The sequence below is a fragment of the Hylobates moloch genome, unplaced genomic scaffold (assembly GCF_009828535.3).
Source record: "Hylobates moloch isolate HMO894 unplaced genomic scaffold, HMol_V3 SCAFFOLD_13, whole genome shotgun sequence".
Classification (NCBI taxonomy): Eukaryota; Metazoa; Chordata; class Mammalia; order Primates; family Hylobatidae; genus Hylobates; species Hylobates moloch.
Genome location: NW_026652288.1, coordinates 74,899,887 through 74,919,988, shown reverse-complemented (window position 1 = coordinate 74,919,988; position 20,102 = coordinate 74,899,887).

Sequence of the window (20,102 nt, the reverse complement as noted above, 5' to 3'; positions counted from 1 at the left end):
TGGATTTCAAACAAGGACAATAAAGTCTTTTATAAGCAGTGATAATTATATAGGTGACCAAAACTTCAATAATGATGTGACTGCAAAAGAATTATACAAAGAGCCCTCTATAATAAAAGCATATGAACGTTTTTCAATCATGTACTCAAGTATCACTGAATCATAGAGTGTCACTGAAGAAGCTAATAAAGTCTATGCTGGTATTTCTGAGTTTCCCAATGTAAAAAGAAAATGAGAGAAAATATTTTTCTGCTATATAGCATGTATAAGAAATAATTCACTTACAAGTAGCAGCATGAGATAACTACAACTTTATCCACTTTAAAAATCAATATTTTAAAGATAGTTCATTATGTAGGTGTAAGTTTTACTTTATGAAAGAGAAATATTTTTATCTGAAAGAATTTAGGTAAATATGAATCCAATATATTAAAGATGTTTTTATTTTTTATTTAAAGGAAAACTAATATGCATCACTAACATGAACTTTTCATCTATAATGTATAAAACTTTTAATGCATTTGTTTAGTTATTCATATTGCTTAAGTAAATATAATAATACACTTATTTGTCAATCTGGCACTGTATACCTAAAGAACAAGGTCATTTAATTGCATCTGGGTTCACTGACTGATCTTTCTTGCTTTAAGCCGCCATCTTCAATAGCTACAATAATGAGTTTTCTTAAAGTAGGTAGGACACTTATACACTTTCAGAGCAAGGTTTAAGTGTAGAAACCTCAAGAGCTGAATGATGTTTTTCCTCATCTATTTCCCAAACATATTACATAAAATGTTAAAATTAGAAAATTCGAGAGACTAATATAATGCATCCCTGTAAATGTATCATATCCTGTGGATTTAAAAATCATTGCTATTTTGCACACTTGTTCTAGGTTGAACATGTCAAATATTTATATTTTATTTGTTCAATAAGGAAAAACTGATAAAATACTGTGTCTTTGCCTACCTATAATTTATGAATTTATTTTATGTATTGCATTTTTGTCAATTGTGGGAACATAAGCACAATTATGGAAATTGTAATGATATTAACAATGAACTATTTTAACTACAATATGTTTACTACAATATATATTTTTATTTTTTATCAATTTGTTCTATTTCTGTTCAATGTGTATTTGTCAAATTTGATCTTTCATTTTACTTACTTTATAAACAAAGTTACTCCAACTAGAAAGTGGCATTTAGGCATCTAAGTACGTATTTCTACAGGAATCATTTGGTCTATCATGGAAGAGATCATAAGGAGCATCTCTATCATAAAACACCTCTCTTATGAGTGTAATGCATATTTAATCACAGTTTTATCATAAAGCACCTATATCATAATTGAACATGTTTATCATTTCATTGTGATTCTTCCATGTTTTTTATATTTTTATTCTTTTATATGGTCATATTTGTTCGTTGGCTGTATTGCATTATCTATTCTCCAGGAATGCTATTTCAAAAAACTTTAAAGTGGGGCATCTTACGGGTATCTAGTTAGTGATGTTTTCTTTTATCTTTAATTAAATTTTCCAGCAATTATGTTGGCTATAACAATTGATTAATAATGAAGCTTATAATCCAATCAATTTACAATTGCATAACAGCTGCATGTCTCATTTAGATAGTTTGCTATCAAAAATAAAGCAAAAAAAGTGCTTTAAGGCATGAATCATGTACATACTTAGGGGATGAGCAAAATATTGATTTTTTTTTTTTTTCAGAAACACCATATTCATAGTGTCGGCTTCTCACTGTGAAAAATATTCAACTTAACTTCCATGTGTCTCACGTCTTTATTTCTCAGAGATTGAATTCGTTTTGGTATGGTAGTATTTCTCAAGCTCAAAAAGTCATTAAAATAAATACAAATCTGTCTTTAAGTAAACTTTCCTAAGACTGAACAATTTATATGACAAAATTTACATTTCAAGTAGAAATTAATAAATTTGAGTCATTTCATTTCTTTTCATAAAAATTGCCAGCTATTTATAGGAGAAATTTTATCACTTTAGCAATTCACACATTTAATTATCACATAAATGAATAATATATCTTTAATTTAATGTTTGATAGCATTTCTCTATAGCCAAAAGGAACACTGCAATGCTTTTACAAAAATTTTTAAAATATGAATTCAAAAAAAATTTCCTGAAAGCAAACTCTATTTGACTGCAGCAAACCTCTATTTGTGGGAATTGTTATCAGTACTTATAATCAAGAACAACCTTCAAGAGGATAGCAGAGCAGCCTGAATTCAAAGCAAGGATTCAAGAAATGGAAACGTTCTCATCATTATGGAAAGAGGGTTCAGTTTTAATCCTAGGAAGAACAGTTACACAATTGAAATTTCCTTTTTATGATTTATCTTCTGAAGAGGCAAGTGTCTTTTTTGAGAAAATTCTCTCTGGGAATGAAGCTTAAAGTTTTTTGGAAAGTCAAATATGACAAAGAAAATATTATATTATCTCATCGTATCTGCTATTTATATAAATAAACTGCATGGTGGCCCTATTTTTCTTGTCCTAATGTTCCTGGCTTTGACATTATTTTGATGAAATGCTCTGCATATTTTAGAACTATCACAAAATATATTCCAATTTTATGCTGAAGAAAATTATATCTATTGAATGTTTTGTAAATCTCAAGAATGCAAAAATGGAGACAGTATATTGGAGCAATAGAGTAGACATTAGTACATAATGGTCATTTACTTATTGAATAAATATTTTTTTATGATTGATGTCAATGTAAACTTTCAGTAAAAGTGTGCCAGTGCATACACATGTGTGCAGGTCAGAATTGCATGTATTATTCATTATCAGACTAAATTGATATGTTAAGAAATAGATCAGCTACATTATTTATACAGAATATTTTTCAGCAGGTTCAATTGTCAAATAGCTTCTCAGAAACTCACTATGTTCTTAAACTATTTATCTAAAACCTAAGACACTAAATTAAAAAAACATAAAATAAATGGAGGAAAGAGATTGCAGGATAAAGCTTCCAAAAGAGAATTTTTGTAAAAAAGGAGATTTTGGAGCTTACCAATAATAGCAATTGAACTCTTAATATATGCCAGACACGTTATGGTGAGCTTTACATATATTTCTCATTTTTGCAATTTATAGAATGTTCCATTCAATCCCCTCAAGAAAAATATATGAGATAGATAATATTATCTCCATTTTTCAGATGAACAAGAATAAAGCTTCAGAAGTTATGCATCTTGCCTAAGATCACATAGCAGCAACTGTCGAAGGCAGAATCCTCCCAAGTCTGTGCAACAGCAAAATGTGTGCTTTTATTCGACATTTGTGCACTACTGGGTGCCTAACTGCTGTTATTAGTCAGGTTTTCCAAAGAAACAGACCTAATTACATACATATATAATATATCAATATATAGATACATGAAGTTTATGAAATTTATGCTAAGGAAATTGCCTCACACAATTATGAAGGCTGCGGAAAGTTCTAAGACATTCCATCTGTAAGATGGAGACCCAGGAGAACTGGTGGTATAGTTCTAGTCTGAGGCCAAAGGCCTGAGAATCAGAAGAACTGAGGGGATAAGTTCCAGTCTGAGAGCAGAAGACCCAGTCTTCTGGCCAGACAGGTTGGCACTTAAAATTAATCATCACAAATACAAACCTAGTCAACTAGCGGCCCATATGTACGTCTTTAAACCATACTTAATCTCCAAATGAAGACTATAGTAAAGTAATAATTCTGCCTAACATGATCTAACTATTCTACATAACATACCAAATGCACTAACCTGTTCCCCTGAAGAGGAGGTAAAGGACTTTGGCACTGTTTATTCTTCTCCTTGATATCCCATAACTTAATGTCTATAATATAAAAGTCAATACATCTAAAATTATGTGGTAAGGGACTAAGAGAGAAAATGTGTGTGTGTGTGTGTGTACACACATACATATATATATTTGCAGTATACACACACAGAGGTATTGATTAAAAAACTAAAGAGGAAATGCTTATGACAATTAACAATATTCATTTTTGTAACTGGTGGTCATATTGTTATAGCAGTATTCACAGCTACCTACTTCCATTACTCATTCTGTATCTCCTTTGCCTTCAGCAAACACCTCATTTGGTCGGGATTCTTTACCTGGTAGAGTAAACCAAATCTTCATTCCTGAAGGGTCTGGGCAATTAGTGGTTCTGCCTGGAATAAGTTGTTATAGTTTTCTGTTTGACCATAACCACAGGGCATGATAATACTAACAGACACCCCAGGGGATCTCCTGTATTCTAAACATACTCTTTCTTACCTCGATTTTGGAACAATAGTCCAACGTCTCCTTCGTGGTCGTGATCAATAACACCAGCCAGCACAAAATCTCTTCTCATTTCCTGTTATTATTTTGTTTTGTTTTTGTTTTCATTTTCCCCTGGCTTTATCAAGGTATAATTAAAAAATCAATTTTGTATATATTAATGGTATGAAATATGATTTATTGATTGATGTGTACATTGTAAATTGGTTAAAACAAGCTAACATATCCATATCCATCACCTCACATACTTTTTTGTAGTGACAACATTTAAAATTTTCAAGTATAAATTATACATTTTAAAACATGCATTAATGTTAATTAATATTAAAGTCATCATGCAGTATAATAGGTCTCCATAACTTTTTTCTCCTGTCTAACTGAAATTTTGCAACCTTTAACAAATACTGCTCCCTGCCTTCTAGCCCCTGGCAAACATCCTTGTATTGTCTACTTCTGTGAGTTTGCCTTTTAGATTTTATGTGTAAATGAGACTTGTGGTGTTTGCCTTCCCGTGCCTAGCTTAAATTGCTTAACATGTCCTTGAGATTCATATAGGTTGTTTCAGATGACAGGATTATCTTCTATTTTTTAAGGCTAAATGGTATTCCATTTTATATATATAGTATATACAAAATATATGTATGTATATATAAAATTTATGTTGTATGTTATATATCAATTTTTATATATGCATATATATACACATATAAAACATTTTAATCTATTTGTGGAGGGACACTTAGCTTTATTTCATATTTTGGCAATTGTAAATAATGCTGCAATGAATATGGGAGTGGAGGTATCTCTTTCCACATACTGATGTTATTTCCTTTGGGTATATAAAGGGCAAATCTCAGAGATATTACAGGTCTGGTTCCAGACCACAAAATAATGTGACCATTGCATTTCCCAGTGCATATAAAAGTTACATTCAGACAATACTGTAGTCCATGAAGTGCTCAGTAGCATTATATATTATTTACTTTGTTTATATTACTTAATTTACAAATACTTATTGCTAAAAAATGCTAAGGATCATCTGTGCCTTCAGTGAGTTGGACTCTTTCAGCTGGTGGAGGGTCTTGCCTTGATGTTGATGGCTGCTCATTGATCAATGTGGTGATTTCTGAAGGTTGGGGTGGCTGTGGTAACTTATTAACATAAGACAACAATGAAATTTTAAATATTGAGTGACTCTTCTTTTCATAAACATTTCTCTGTATCATGAGAGGATGTTTGCTAGCATTTTACTTACATACAGCTTCTTTCAAAATTGAAATCAAACCTCTCAAACCCTGTCACTGCTTGACCAACTAAGTTTATGTATTATGTTAAATTTGATTTTCTAGCATTTTTTTGAGAATTTTTGCATCAATGTTCATCAGAGATATTGACCTGGAGTTTTCTTTTTCTTTTTTTTTTTTTTTTTGACATATCTTTGTCTTGTTTTGGTTATGAGGGTAAAACTGGCCTCTTAGGATGAGTTTGAAGTATTCCCCTCTGCTCTGCTTTTTGGAATAGTTGGAGTAGAATTGATGTTCGTTCTTTAAATGTTATGTATAATTCAGCAGTGAAGCCATCGTGTCCTGGGTTTTTCTTTGCTGAGATACTATTTATTATAGCTTTAATCTCATTATTTGTTATTGGTCTATTAAAATTTTGGATGTCTTCATGGTTAAATTTTGATTGGTTTTATATGTCTAGAAATGCATCCATTTCTTTGAGGTTTTCCAATTTATTGGCATATCACGGCTCTTAGCAGCCTCTAATGATCCTCTAACCTTCTGTTGGTATTAGTTGTAATGTCTCCTTTTTCATCTCTGATTTTATTTATTTGGGTCTTTTTATTTTCTTATTTAGTGTGGCTACAGGTTTGTCCATTTTGTTTGTCTCTCCCAAAAGCCAACATTTTATTTCATAGATATTTTGTATTGTGTTTTTCATCTTTTATTTATCTATGCTCTGTTCTTTATTTTTTTCCTCTTCTAATGTTGAGTTTTGTTTGCTCTTTTCTAGTTTTTAAGATTTGTGATTAGGTTGTTTATTTGAAGTTCTTTTTTATGTGGGCACTTATAGCTATAAATTTCCCTGTTTGTACTGCTTTCACTGTATCCTATATGTTTTGGTATGCTGTGTTTTCATTTTCATTTGTTTGAATAAATTTTTAAATCTTTTTCCAAATGTTTTCATTGACCTACTGGTCATTCAGGAGCATATTATTTAATTTCCATGTGTTTATGGTGTCCAAAATTCCTCTTGTTGATTTCTAGTTTTATTCTGTTGTGCTCAGAGAAAACACTTCATGTAATTTCAGTTATTTAAAAATGTTTAAGATTTTTTTTTTTTGCCTAACACACAGTCTATTCTTGAGAATGATCTATGTGCAGAGGAGAAGAATGTGTAATCTGTAGCAACTAGATGAAATGATCTGTAAATATCTATTAGATCCATTTGGTCTACAGCACTCAATGTTTCTTTGTTGGTTTTCTGTGTGAACAATCTGTCCAATACTGAAAATGGTGTGTTGAAGTCTCCAGGTATTGTATTGGGGTTTATCTCTCTCTTTAACTCTAATAATATTTGCTTTATATATCCGAGTGCTCCAGTGGCTGAGTGAATATATATTTAGAATTGTTATATCCTCTTGCTGAATCAATACCTTCATCATTATAAAACGCTTTTGTCTCTTTTTCTAGTTCTTGTCTTGAAATTTATTTTGTGTGATTTAAGTATAGCCACTTATATTCTTTTTTGTTTTCCATTTGGTGTATAATATCTTTTTCCAGCCCTTTATTTTCAGTCTATGTGTGTCTTTATAACAAAAGTGTTTTTTCTTCTAGGCAAAAGATCACTGGGTCATTTTTGTTATCCTTTCACCACTCTATATCTTTTGATTGAAGAGTTTAGTATATTTACATACAATGTTATTATTGATAAGTAAAAACTTACTCTTGCCATTGTTTTCTGGTTGTTTTTACGTCTTCTTTCTTTTCTTCCTTCATATCTTCCTTTTAGTGAAGATGGTTTTCTCTCATGTGGTATGTTTTAATTACTTGCTTTTTACTTTTTGTGTATCTGTTGTATGTTTTCAGATTTGAGGTTACCATAAGGCTTACAAATAATAACTTATTACTCATTTTGTATACAGATGAACACAATACGAACTGTATAAACAAGCAAATAATCAAGGAGAAAACGGATAACTCCACATTAACTTCATCCCCATGCTTTCATGCTTTTTACCTTTTTGTTGTTTCCATTTATGTTTTATTGTACTATGTCTTCAAAAGTTATTATTTTTTATCAGATCATCTTTTGTTTTTATTTATGATAGGAGTATTTTACATACGACAATTACAGTATTACATTATTCTGTTTTTCTGTGTACTCGATATTATCAGTGAGTTTTTGTTGTTTGTATTTTTTTAATTTCAGATGATTTCTTATTGTTTATTAACATACTTTTTTGTTTTCAGATTGAAGAACTCCCATTATCATTTCATGCAGAACTGCTTTGGTGTTGATGAATTCCCTCAAGTTTTGTTTGTCTGGGAAAGTCCTTATTTCCCTTTATGTTTGAAGGATATGTTTGCTGGATATACTATTCTAGGATAAAGGCTTTCTTTTTCTTCAGCAGTTTAAATATTTCATGTTATCCTCTCTTAACCTGTAAGATTGCCACTGAGAAGTTGGCTGCCAGCTGTATTGGAGCTCCTTTGTATTTTATTTTTCTTTTGCCCTACTGTTTTCAGGATCTGTTCTTTATCCTTGATCTTTGGGAGTCTGATTATTAAATATCTTGAGGCAGTCTTATTTGGGTTAAATCTGCTTGATATTCTATAATTTTCTTGTACTTGAATATTGATTTTTTTTCTCTAGGTTTTGGAAATTCTCTATTATTTTCCCTTTGAATAAACTGTCTAACTTGATTTCCTTCTTTCTCTCTCTCTCTCCCACCTATTTAAGACCAATAACTCTAGATTTGCCCTTCTGAGGCTATTTTATGGATCTTGTAGGCATGTTTTATTCTTTGTTATTCCTTTTTCTCTTGTCTCCACTGACTATGCATTTTCAAATAGCCTATCTTCAACCTCACTAATTCTTTCTTCTGTTTGATCAATTCTGCTGTTAAGAGACTCTGATGTGTTCTTCAGTATATCAATTGGATTTTCAGCTCCAGAATTTCTGCTTGATTGTTCTCAATTATTTCAATATATGTGTTAAATTTATCTGAAAAAAATTTGATTTCCATCTGTGTGTTATCTTGAATTTGAGTTTTTTCAAGATAGCTGTTTTGAATCCTCTTTCTGAAAGGTCTCACATCTCTGTTTTTGTGATACTGATTACTTGTGCCTTACTTAGTTTGTTTGGTGAGGGTACTTTTTTTATTGTGTTGATACTTGTAGATGTTCTTCAGTGTTTGGGCATTAAAGAGTTAGGTATTTTTTGTAGTCTTAAAAATCTGGGCTTCTTTGTACCCTTCCTTCTTGGGAAGGCCTTCAAGTATTCAAAGGGACTTGGGTGTAGTGATCTAAGTCTTTGGTTACTACAGCTGTATCTGTATTAAGGAGCACCCCAAGACTAATAATGCTGTGGCTCTTGCAGACTCATAGAGGTACCACCTTAGTGGTCTTGAGTAAGACCTGGGAGAATTCCCTAGATTACTAGGCAGATACTTTTGTTCTTTTTCCAGACATTCCCCCAATCAAATTGAGTCTCTCTCTGTGCTGAGCTTCCTGGAGCTGGAGGAGATGTGAAACAAGCACCCCTGTGGCTACCACCACCGAAACTGCCCTGGATGAGACCTGAAGCCATCACAGCACTGGGTTTTGCCCAGGACCCAGGGCGACCACTGCCTGGCTACTACATATGTTCACTTATTGCCCAGGGGATCTACCATCAACAGCTGGTGAATCCATCCAGGTTCAGTTCCTTTCCTTTAGGGTGGCAAGGTCCCCCTTGGTCCTGGGTGGGTTCAGATATGCCATCCAGGAGCCAGGGCCTGAAGTCAAGAGCCTCAGGAATTTACCTGTTTAACTGTGGTGCCCTATTTAACTGTGGCTGAGCTGGCACGCAAGCTGTGAGACAAAGACCTTCGCACTCTTCCTTCTCTTTTCCTCAAGCAGAGGAGTCTTTCCCTTTGGTCACTACTGCCCCAGGCCCACAGAAAGTACTGACTGGCTACCATTAATCTTCACTCAAGGCCCTGAGGGCTCTTCAGTCAGCTTCTGGTAAGTGCTGCCAGGGCTGTCTCTCTCCCTTCAGGGCAATGGGGTCCTGTCCTGCCCAGGACAGGTCCATAAATTCTGCCCCAGACCCAGATCCTGGAACTGGGGATCCCAGTAGGCAGCTTGGTAGTGTACCTTACTGTGGCCCAGCTAGTACCCAAGCCATAAGACAAAGTCCTGTTTTCTCATCCCTCTCCTTTCCTCAAGCAGAAGGAGTTCCTCCCCACAACCACCACAGCTGGGAATGTGCTGGGTCACACTTAAAGCCAGCATGGCTCTGAATCTCACCTTAGATCTGCAGCAAGTATTGTCTGACTACCGCTACTGATTATTCAGGGCTAAAAGGCTCTTTATTTAGCAGGTGATGAATCCTGCCAGGACTGGGTCTCTCTCTTCATGGAAGTGGGTTCCCTTCTGGCACAGAATGTATCTAGAAATGTCATCCAAGAGCTAGGGCCTGGAATGGGGTGCTTAGGACTCTGCCTGGTGCCCTATTTTACTGTGGATGAGTTGGTAACAAGTTGCAAGGCAAAGTTCTGTTTATTCTCCTCTCTCTTCTCCGCAATCATAATAAAGGTGTCTTTCCTGGAGCTGTGAGCTGTGCTGCCTGGGGTTTGGGAAACAGTGATGAGAGCACTCCCTTGGCCTCCCCAGCTGGTATCTCAATAGGTCACCTGCTCCTTAAATCAACTGGCTCTAAGCCAGCACAGAACCAGGACTTGCCCAGGAATTGCAGTCCTTGTGGCCTAGATTGCTGATGTAGTTTGAAAATGTGTCCCCTCTGAATCTCATGTTGAAATGTTATCCCCAATGTTGGAGGTGTATCCTGGTGGGAGAGGATTGGATCACAGAGGTGAATCCCTCTTGGGTTGGTACTAATGTTGTAGAAGTTATTAAGAAATTATTTTAGGCAGATAAGAGAGGAAAAGGGGTCCTTGGGAAGTTTTCATTTTTTAAAGAATATTCAGAAAAAGTTTCTTGTAAATTCCCAGCTCTTAGAGCCCACAGGCAACCTTTGATATGCAAATACAGGCCATTAACAACTGGATCCACCCAAACATGGCGATTCTTAAGGCCTTCTTGCCCTTTCCCCACATGTTCCTGGCAACATGGCCACCCCCACATATCCCCATGTGTGTAGAACATCATGGCGCCGTGCATTTGCATATTAAAAGGCTGGGGTGAGAAAGCCAGCTTTTTCGTGGGCTAAGTGAATGACATGCCTGGTCAAATCAATCCCTGAGCCCTGTGCAAGTCAGATACTGCCTCCTCCAGCCTCTGCATATATTCCTGGCTGATGTCTGCCGCACTTGCGGACCTCCTCTTTCTGCTTTGGAGCCCTCCTCCTTCTGTCTCCGTATGGGGGAGCCTCTTCCTTCTGCCTTCTCTTTTCTTTCTTGCGTATTAAACTCTCTGCTTCTTAAAACCACTCCACATGTGTTTGTGTTGTTTTATCTAAACTGTCCTGAGGACCAAGAACCCTGGTGTTCTCTACTCGTTGGAGCCATATCACTATCCTCATGATAGTAAGTTCTCATGAGTTCTTGTTTAAATGTGTTGGCACCTCTCCTGCCTTTGCTCCTCCTCCCACCATGTGAGACTTTTGCTCCCCCTTTGCCTTCTATCATGATTGTGAACTTTGTGAGAACTCCTGAGAAGCAGATGCTGACACTGTATTTCCTCTACTCTCTGCTGAATCTTAAGGCAGTGAAATCTCTTTTCTTATAAATTACCCATTCTCAGTTATTTTTTATAGCAATGCAAGAATGGGATAATACCATTGACTTTCATGTTTATTTAGGACCCCAGAGCATTTTAGTCTGTGGAGGTGGGGCTTGCTGGAAATCCAGTTCTGACTGCTGGGAGAGACAATTTATCTCTGGCTAGGGCTGGTCTTTCTTCATGTGTGCTGGCTAAGTTCTGCCCCATGTTGCTTTCCACTATGACAAGGCAGCATTGAGTTCTGATACACACTCTCTCCCCCAGTTGCAAGATTCTCTATATGTGCCATGTGGCCACTGCCTGCAGACTGGGGAGAGGTGGTGTAGGTGATTTAAGATCGCCTTGTCTTTTATTTTTAGAGCCTTTTTCTTAAGATGTTAAAACCAGGTACTGTGTGATAGCCCACCTAATTTTTCATTCTTACGAAGGTGCTTTTTTGTGTGCAGAGTTGTTCAGTTTTGTGTTCCTCCAGGAGTGAAGATTGCTGGAGGCTTCTATTCAGCCATCTTGCTCTGCCTCATTTTGATCATATGGTTTTATTCTTTATTCTGTTAATGTGGTGTATCATACTTATTGATTAGTAAATGTTGAACATTGTTGCATATAGGGATAAACCTTTTCTGATTATGGTAAATGATCCTTTTTATATGATGTTGAATTTTGTCTGCTAGTATTTTCTTGAGTATTTTGCATTTATGTTCATCAAGGTAATTGGTCTGTCATTTGCTTTACTTGTAGTGTCCTTGTCTTACTTTGGTATAAGGGTAATGTCTGCCCAGTAAAGTAAGTTTGGATGTATACTCTCCTCTTCAATTTTTGAAGAGTTTGGAAGGATTTGCTGCTATCCACTTTCAGCATCGGCATGTCCTTAAAGCTAAAGTGAGTCTCTTGTGGGCAATATATGTTTAGATTTAAAAAAAAAAAAATCAATTCAGCCACTCTATGTTTTTTGATGGAAGAATTTAATCCATTTATATTTAAAGTAGTTACTGATAAGTAAGGAGTTACTAATACTCCTCTTTTGTTAATTGTTTTCTATCTTCCTCTTTTTTTCTTTGCTATTTTATTATTTTGTGGTGATATACTTTGCTTAATTTCTTATCAGTTTTGTGTATCTATAGTATTTGCTTTTGGTTATTTTCATGAAGCTTACATAAAACATCCATGATTATAACATTCTATTTTAACCTGATAACTAAACTTCAACTGCATACAAACCTGCATATTTTAACTTCTTTTGCTCCACATTTTATGTTATTTATTTTACAATTTACCACTTTTATATATTGTGAACCCACTAACAAGTGATATATCAAGCTCTAGTTTTAACATTTTTGTATTTTAAGTTTTATATTATAGTTAAGCATGATTTATGCACCATCATTAGAATATCCTGAATCTAACGATAATTTTACCTTTATAGTCACTTGTATAATCTCATGTGTTTTCATGTTGTTAGTTAGCATCCTTTTATTTTAACTCAAAGAACTCTATCATTTAATACAAGCCAAATCTAGTGGTGATGAACAGCCACTGCATTTGTTTTCTCTATGAAAAATTTTTATATATCCTTCATTTTTGAGGAATACCTTTGCCAGGTATAGAAATCTTAGTTGACAGGTTTTTATTTATTTATTTGTCAGCTCTTTGAATATATCATCACACTCTTCTTGGCCTGCTGTGTTTCTGCTGGAAAATTATTTAGCTTTATAGCAGACTTGCATGTGGTGAATTGCTTTTTCCTTGTTTCTTTCAAAATTCTGTCCTTGTCTTTGAGTTCTGAAAATTTGATTCTAAGGTATTTCAGTAAAAATCTACTTATATTTAATCTATATGGAGATTTTTGAGTTATGGATCTGGATGTTCAATTTTCTTTCCATGTCTGGGGTATTTTCTGTCATTTTCTTAAAATAAGCTTTCTGCCCCCATTTCTTTATCTGATTTGTGCATATTTTTGTCCTATTGACAATGTCTCATAACTCCTGCTTATTTTCTTTACTTTTATTCATTCTTGTTTTTGTTGTTCTTCCTCTGACTAGAAAATTTTAAATGCCTGATTTTGAGCTTATTGATATTTTCTTCTGCTTCATCAAGTCTGGTACTGAAGTTCTCTATTGAGCATTTTATTTCTGTCATTGTCTTTTTTTGTCTCCAGATGTTTTATCTGGTTCTTTTTCATGGCTTCTCCCTTTTTGGGACTTCCAATTGTGCTTGTGTATTGTTTTCATAATATTGTTTATTTGTCTATTTGTGGTCTCATAGCTCAGTGAGCTTGTTTAAGATGTTTATATTGAATTATTGATCAGGCAGCTCACAGATCTCCATTTTAAGGCCTGTTACTGGTGCTTTATTCCTTGGGTGGTATTATGTTTTTATAATTATTTATGATTCTTGTGGCCATGCATTGATATTTGTGCATTGGAAGAAGTAGGTGATTATTAGAGTCTTTATATATTTGTTTCAGTAGTAAAAGCTCTTCACTAGTTAGCCTGTCCATAGCTTCAGAATATGCTATCTGGAAAGTCTGCAGTTGGGCTTGCTGTTGCTGTCCTTGGAAAGTCTGGCCTGGTGTCTGACATGTGGATTTACAGGGGCCTGACAGTTACCTGTTTTTTTAGGGTAATGCCTGGAACTTGGAATCTCTAGGGCAGACCTAGAGGTTGGATATGCCATAAAGAGGACCTGGATCCTGGGTTTGTAGGGGCAGGCCTGATAATGGAATTAACTGGGGTAGACCTGTCTACTGGGTTCATGAGGGCATGATAGAGCCTGTGTCCATGGAGGCCAGCTTAAAACTTGAGTCTATGGTAGCTCTCCTGGAGCTGGGTGGGCCTTGAGCCTAATTTTGTGGGGGCTGGCTTATCACTGGGGTAGACCAGAAGTGTTTGTCTCTGGGAGTCAAGCATAGTGCTGTTTCCACATATACTGGCTTGGATCCTAGATTTGTAAGAGTGGTTTTGGAGCCTGTGTCCATAGAGGTCAACCTAATGCTGGCATGTACTAGAACAAGCTTGGAACTTGGGTCTATTAGAGTAGGCCTAGACCGTGAGTTCACCTGAAGCTGGGTCAGTGGGGAGCAGCCTAGGATCTAGGGCTAGCCTGGCATTGGGGAAAGCCAGGAGCCTGAATCCTTGGGTGCTGGCCTGATGCCTGAGTCTGAGGGAGAAAATGTGGAGGCTAGGTCTGTGAGTTCTGGTTATACACATGGGTGCTGGCCTGGAGTCTGGGATCTTGGGTCCAGCCTAGTGCTGGGCAGGCTTGGAGTCTTAGTGCCCAGAGATGAGCTTGGAGATTGCATTAGTGGGAACCAGTCCAGCATCTTGACTATGAATCATGGCTAGAGAGAATCAACATCATGTATTGTACACTAACTGAGAACATACATAGTCTTCTGGAGAACTTTGTATCAGCCCCACAAAGCATCATCATCAAGTTAGTAGTGTAACTGAGTCTTCGAAGAGCATTCTGTCATATCTTCAAGCCAGCTACTTCAGAATGGTTAGGAATATGAAAAGACCAATATACTAGGAGCATAAGCTTAAAACGTTTATATAATTGAAATAATTCATTGATTAGATGCAATGCTTTGTTGAATACCACATTGATGGATAAGGCATTCTATAACCTCATTGTTGGCAGTTTTGGCAGAAGCATTGTGTGCAGGAAAGCTAAATTTATGTCCAGAGTAAGTGTCTATTCCATTAAGAACAAAACACTGTGCATTCCATGATGAAAGAGGTCCACTGTAATCAACCTTCCACCAGTTAGCTGGCTGATCACCCCGGGAAATGGTGCCATACTAGGGACTCAGTGTTGGCCTTTACTGGTGCCTGGTCTTTACTGAGATGGAGCACACAGCAGTGGCTGGAGCTAACTCAGCCTTTGTGGGTAGAAATACATGTTGTCAAGCCAATGCCTAACAGGTCATCTGTTCTACTTGATTACTAAAATTGTCCTCTGCTGAGTTCCTTCTTCAGTGTGCATTTATATAGGACAAAATTATCTCCATTTTTTTGCCTTTTCAAAGAGATCCGTCTACATACCTCATCCACACATGACCTTGCCACTATTTATTCAACTGAATTCTTTCCAAGTCCTTGACCATCCAGCCAAACTTTCGGTCACAATACACATATCCCACATATGGCCCCTTCTCTTTCCCAACAAAGTGGACAACCAAGTGAACTTCTTAAGTCTCTACCAGCTGGGCAGATTTTTCTGCAACACTGTTTTTTTTTTTGGGGGGGGGGAATGTCCCAGAAAGAGCCTGTATTGCCTCAGCTGTCCACTTCTGCGTGATGCCAACATATCACTTACAACTAGCTGTAAACTAGGCTTAATTCCTGGCCTGAGATGTCCTCTTGTGTCCCTAGCACAGGACGAGATAGAAAAGGCAACGTAGGAGGAGTGGAGACTATGAACATTTGGCTATTTTTTCATGTGACTTCAGGACTTTTAAAAATATATATATTTTTAATTTTTGTGGATACATAATGTGCATATATATTTGAGGTATAAGAGAGATTTTGATACAGCCATGAAATGCACAATAATGACATCAGAGTAAATGGGGTATTCATCACCTCCAGCATTTATCCTTCGTGTTACAAACTATCCCATTATACTCTTAGTTATTTTAAAATGCACAATTAAATGATTATTGACTATGGTCACCTTGTTGTGTTATCAAATACTAGATATCATTTTTTCTTTCCATTTTTTGTTTCCATTAACCATTGTCACTTTCCCCTACCCTCTCACTACCCTTCCAAGCTCTCGTAACCTTCTTGAGCCCAATTACATATATACAACTTAATCTGATGATTTGGAAATGCTGTGCACACCCAACCTTATGACTTAGTGGCTCAGATAACATCCAGTTCATGACTGACAAATAATTTGCATACTAATTTGGTGGGCCATGGTTAAGCATTCAGTCTCTACTTAGGCTCAGTAGAAAGCCAAGAGGTGGAGAGTAGTTATCTACTCTCTTTGGGGAGGATGCCAGAGATTGGTAAAAAATCCTAAGGATGTGCTATGCAGTTCATTTACAGGGGCAGGCCAAAGGCTTCAAAAGCATCCTTACTTGCCATAGCTGCTTCAAGTACCCTAGATCTTCTAGAACATAATGTACAAGTGACAAAGCAGCTTGCAAACCTGCCTGGATCTACTGCAGGGTTTTGGGGAGTAATTTAATAAATGGGCCAGTGTAACACATCCCAATGAGATATGTGTTGCATCCAGAATCCACAGTGGTCCACTAAGTGTTGTTTTTAGTTATAGGAGGGGCCAAATGCGAGAACTTACTCTTTACTTTAGAAGAGATAGCTTAACATGCTCCATTGCCATTACTAAAATCTGTATTCATCTGTTCAGGTTGCTATAACAAAATACCACAAACTAGGAGGCCTAAACAATAGCCATTTATTTTCCATAGCTCTGGAGACTGGGAAGTTCAAGAACATGGTGCCAGCAGATTTAGATCATGGTGAGGGGCCTCCTTTTGACTTTTCGATTGATGCCTTCCTGCTGTGTTCTTACATGACCTTTCCTCAGTGCATGCTATGGCAAGAGAATCAGAGGAAGCAAGCTCTCTGATGTCTTTTCTTATAAGGGCAGTAATCCCATGATAAGTGTCCCATCCTCATCAGCTCCTTTAAACCTGATTACCTCCTAATGGCTCCATCTTCAAATATCTTCACATTAGGGCTTAGAACTTCCACATAAGAATTTTAGGACACAAGTCCATCACATTATGCCCCTGACCCACCAAATTCATGTTCTTATCACATGCAAAACACATATTTTCATCCCAACAGCCCCAAAAGTCTTAACGTGTACCAGCTCTCTATTCTAAATTCTAAAGTCCAAAGTCTCATAGAAATTTCACCTGTATCAGATTATGGGTACAACTGGCACTACTCTTCTTTCTGAGGCAAAATTCCTCTACAGTTGTGAAACTCTGAAACCAGACAACTGTGTGCTTTCAAAATTCAGTAGTGGGATAGGCATAGGATAGATATTTCCATTCCAAAAGTGAAAAATAGAAAAGAAGAAAGGTCTCTGGACAATTCCTAAACCTAGCAAGACAAATTACAATGGATCTTAAGTTTTGAGAGTAACCCTATTTGGCTCAATGACCCCCACCTTTCAGGCCCACTGGGGTGACAATGTCATCCTCATAGCTCTGCTGGGTGGCCCTGCTGCTTTGGCATCTCTTTGCAAGGGCCTTTTTTAAATATAGCTTTTGCAAAGTTGGCCTTAGTCCTAAGGCCTGAGAACCAGGAGAGCTAATGATTTAATTTTTAGTCAGAGAGGCAGACAGGACTGATGTCCCAGCTCATATAGTCAGGCAGAGAGAGTAAATTCTCCCTTTCTTCACCTTTTTGTTCAATTGAGTCCCTCAAGAAATTTGATGATGTCCTTTCACATTGGGAAGCAACATTTGTTTTATACAATTAACCAATTCAAGTGCTACTTTCTTCTGAAAAAACTTCACGTACACATCTAAAACTAATCTTTAACCAAATATCTGGGAATCCAAAGACTCAATCAGCTTGAAACATAAAATTAACCATCCCAACTGAAAACTACTAAAACCATGGAGAAATAAAGTTTGTAATTTTCTAGTCCTTAAGGAGCATATAAGCTTTGGGGGTAAGGAAAAAAAAAATTAAAGAATAACATTAGCAGCTGGGCGTGGTGGCTCACACCTGTAATCCCAGCACTTTGGGAGGCCCAGGCTGGCGGATCACGAGGTCAGGAGATCGGGACCACGGTGAAACCCCGTCTCTACTAAAAATACAAAAAAATTAGCCAGGCATGGTGGTGGGTGCCTGTAGTCCCAGCTACTCCTGAGGCTGAGGCAGGAGAATGGTGTGAACCCGGGAGGCGGAGCGTGCAGTGAGCCGAGATTGCACCACTGCACTCCAGCCTGGGTGATAGAGTGAGACTCTGTCTCAAAATAAATAAATAAATAAAATTAAATGAATTAAATTAAAGAATATCATTCACCAGAAAAATATTACACCAAAATGATATCACACATAGTTTCTGGCATACTTCTGCAACTATGGACACTAGCTTAAGCATTAGTAAGAGGGAAATCTTATCTGTTTATGCCTTTATATTCTCATTGTAAAATAAAGGGGATAACCAACACATTTGTGAAGTTTGTGTATTATATTTCTATAAAATTTAAAATCTATCCTATTTGACTAAAACTACTGACGTAAAGGCATCCAGTTAACTTATTTAAAAACTAGGTAGATTTTTTTAACCAAAATAATACAAATATATGAATTCCATTGAAACATTTTGATTATATAAAGGTGTATAAATGAGGAATAGCCTTTAAACTCTAAACAGAAAATTTATAAATGAGATTTGACAGATTCCTATATCTAAATCTTATGTTTATTTAAAGCATAGGTGTTGGGCCAGCAGTGACAGAGAGCTGATAGTGAACAGGATCTTTGATTCCCACAGCGCTAGTGATATCACAACTGGCCATAGATGTTTATTAAAAAAATTCAGTAGAGAGCTTAATAACTTGGTTAGCAGAACTCTGGGTGCAGCGGCTTACATCTGTAATTTCAGCACTTTGGGAAGCTGAGACAGGAGGATTGCTTGAGTCCATGAGCTTGAAACCAGCCTGAACAAGAGATCCCATCTGTACAAAATATTTAAAAATTAGCCAGGTATGTCAGTGCTTGCCTGTAGTACCAGCTGTGTGGGAGACGGAGGTGACCTGCTTGAGCCCAGGAGGTGGAGGCTGTAGTGAGTTGTGATCACAACAGCCTGGGCCACAGAGCAAGACCCTATCTCAAATAAATAAGTAAATAAATAAATAAAACCTATTTAGCACAGATATTAATTTCAGGGTATTTTCTCTCTTTAAAGTAAATATGCATTTTGTAATCTAGAAACAGTATTTTAATATCTTATTTTTCTTATTATATTTGCCAATTATTAAGTCTATTAATAGTAGCACTTAAAAATTTTGAATCCTAAACAACTTTAGAAACTTCACACACACGAAAGAAAATACCCCAAATCTTCATATCTGGAATACTGGTCATTTCTACCACTACTAGAGAATATTTTTGAATTATGTCAACAAAAGAACAAATATTTCAATGGTCTTGCTCTTTTCAGGGTAACATCCCTTTCCTTATCTAGGAAGTATATTTTCACAGTGTATGTTTTTAAAACAACTTCAAATCATTTATGTGTGTCTTTCATTTAACTATTCAAAGATTGAAAACTAATGTTACTGTTAGAGTCTTAATAGTGGACAATGCCATTTTAACTGTCATTATCATTTCCTAAGGTGATCTGAATGATGATTAAAAACTAAAAAGGTAAAACAGTCATACACTGTTAATACCAAGCTTAGAAGCCATTGTATATAATGGAATAATTGAATAGGTAGCTGATGGCTTTTTTATCCTAAGTAATATTCAGCATGACAATATTTGAGAGCTAAAAGAAGAAGCAGTCTATCGCATTAGAATCTGCTTTAGGAAGCTTTAAGGGCATAGAATCTTAGGAGTTAGGATGAGATTTTAAGCAACACTTTATCCAGGCTCTAATTTTATGGATTAAAAAATGAAGCACAGATAGTTTAAGATACTGGCTATTTAGGGTCAAAGCTGGGGCTAACATATAGGTCGTCTTATACCAGTGTTCTTAAATCATTTATCAATATTCAAATAAAAGTTAAAAAGTTTGCTTCACTGGGTATATACTATTTTAGATAATGTGTGATTTGGAATTCATACCACAATTATTTTTCAAAAAAACTTTTCATGAAAGTTATTTTATTTTGAA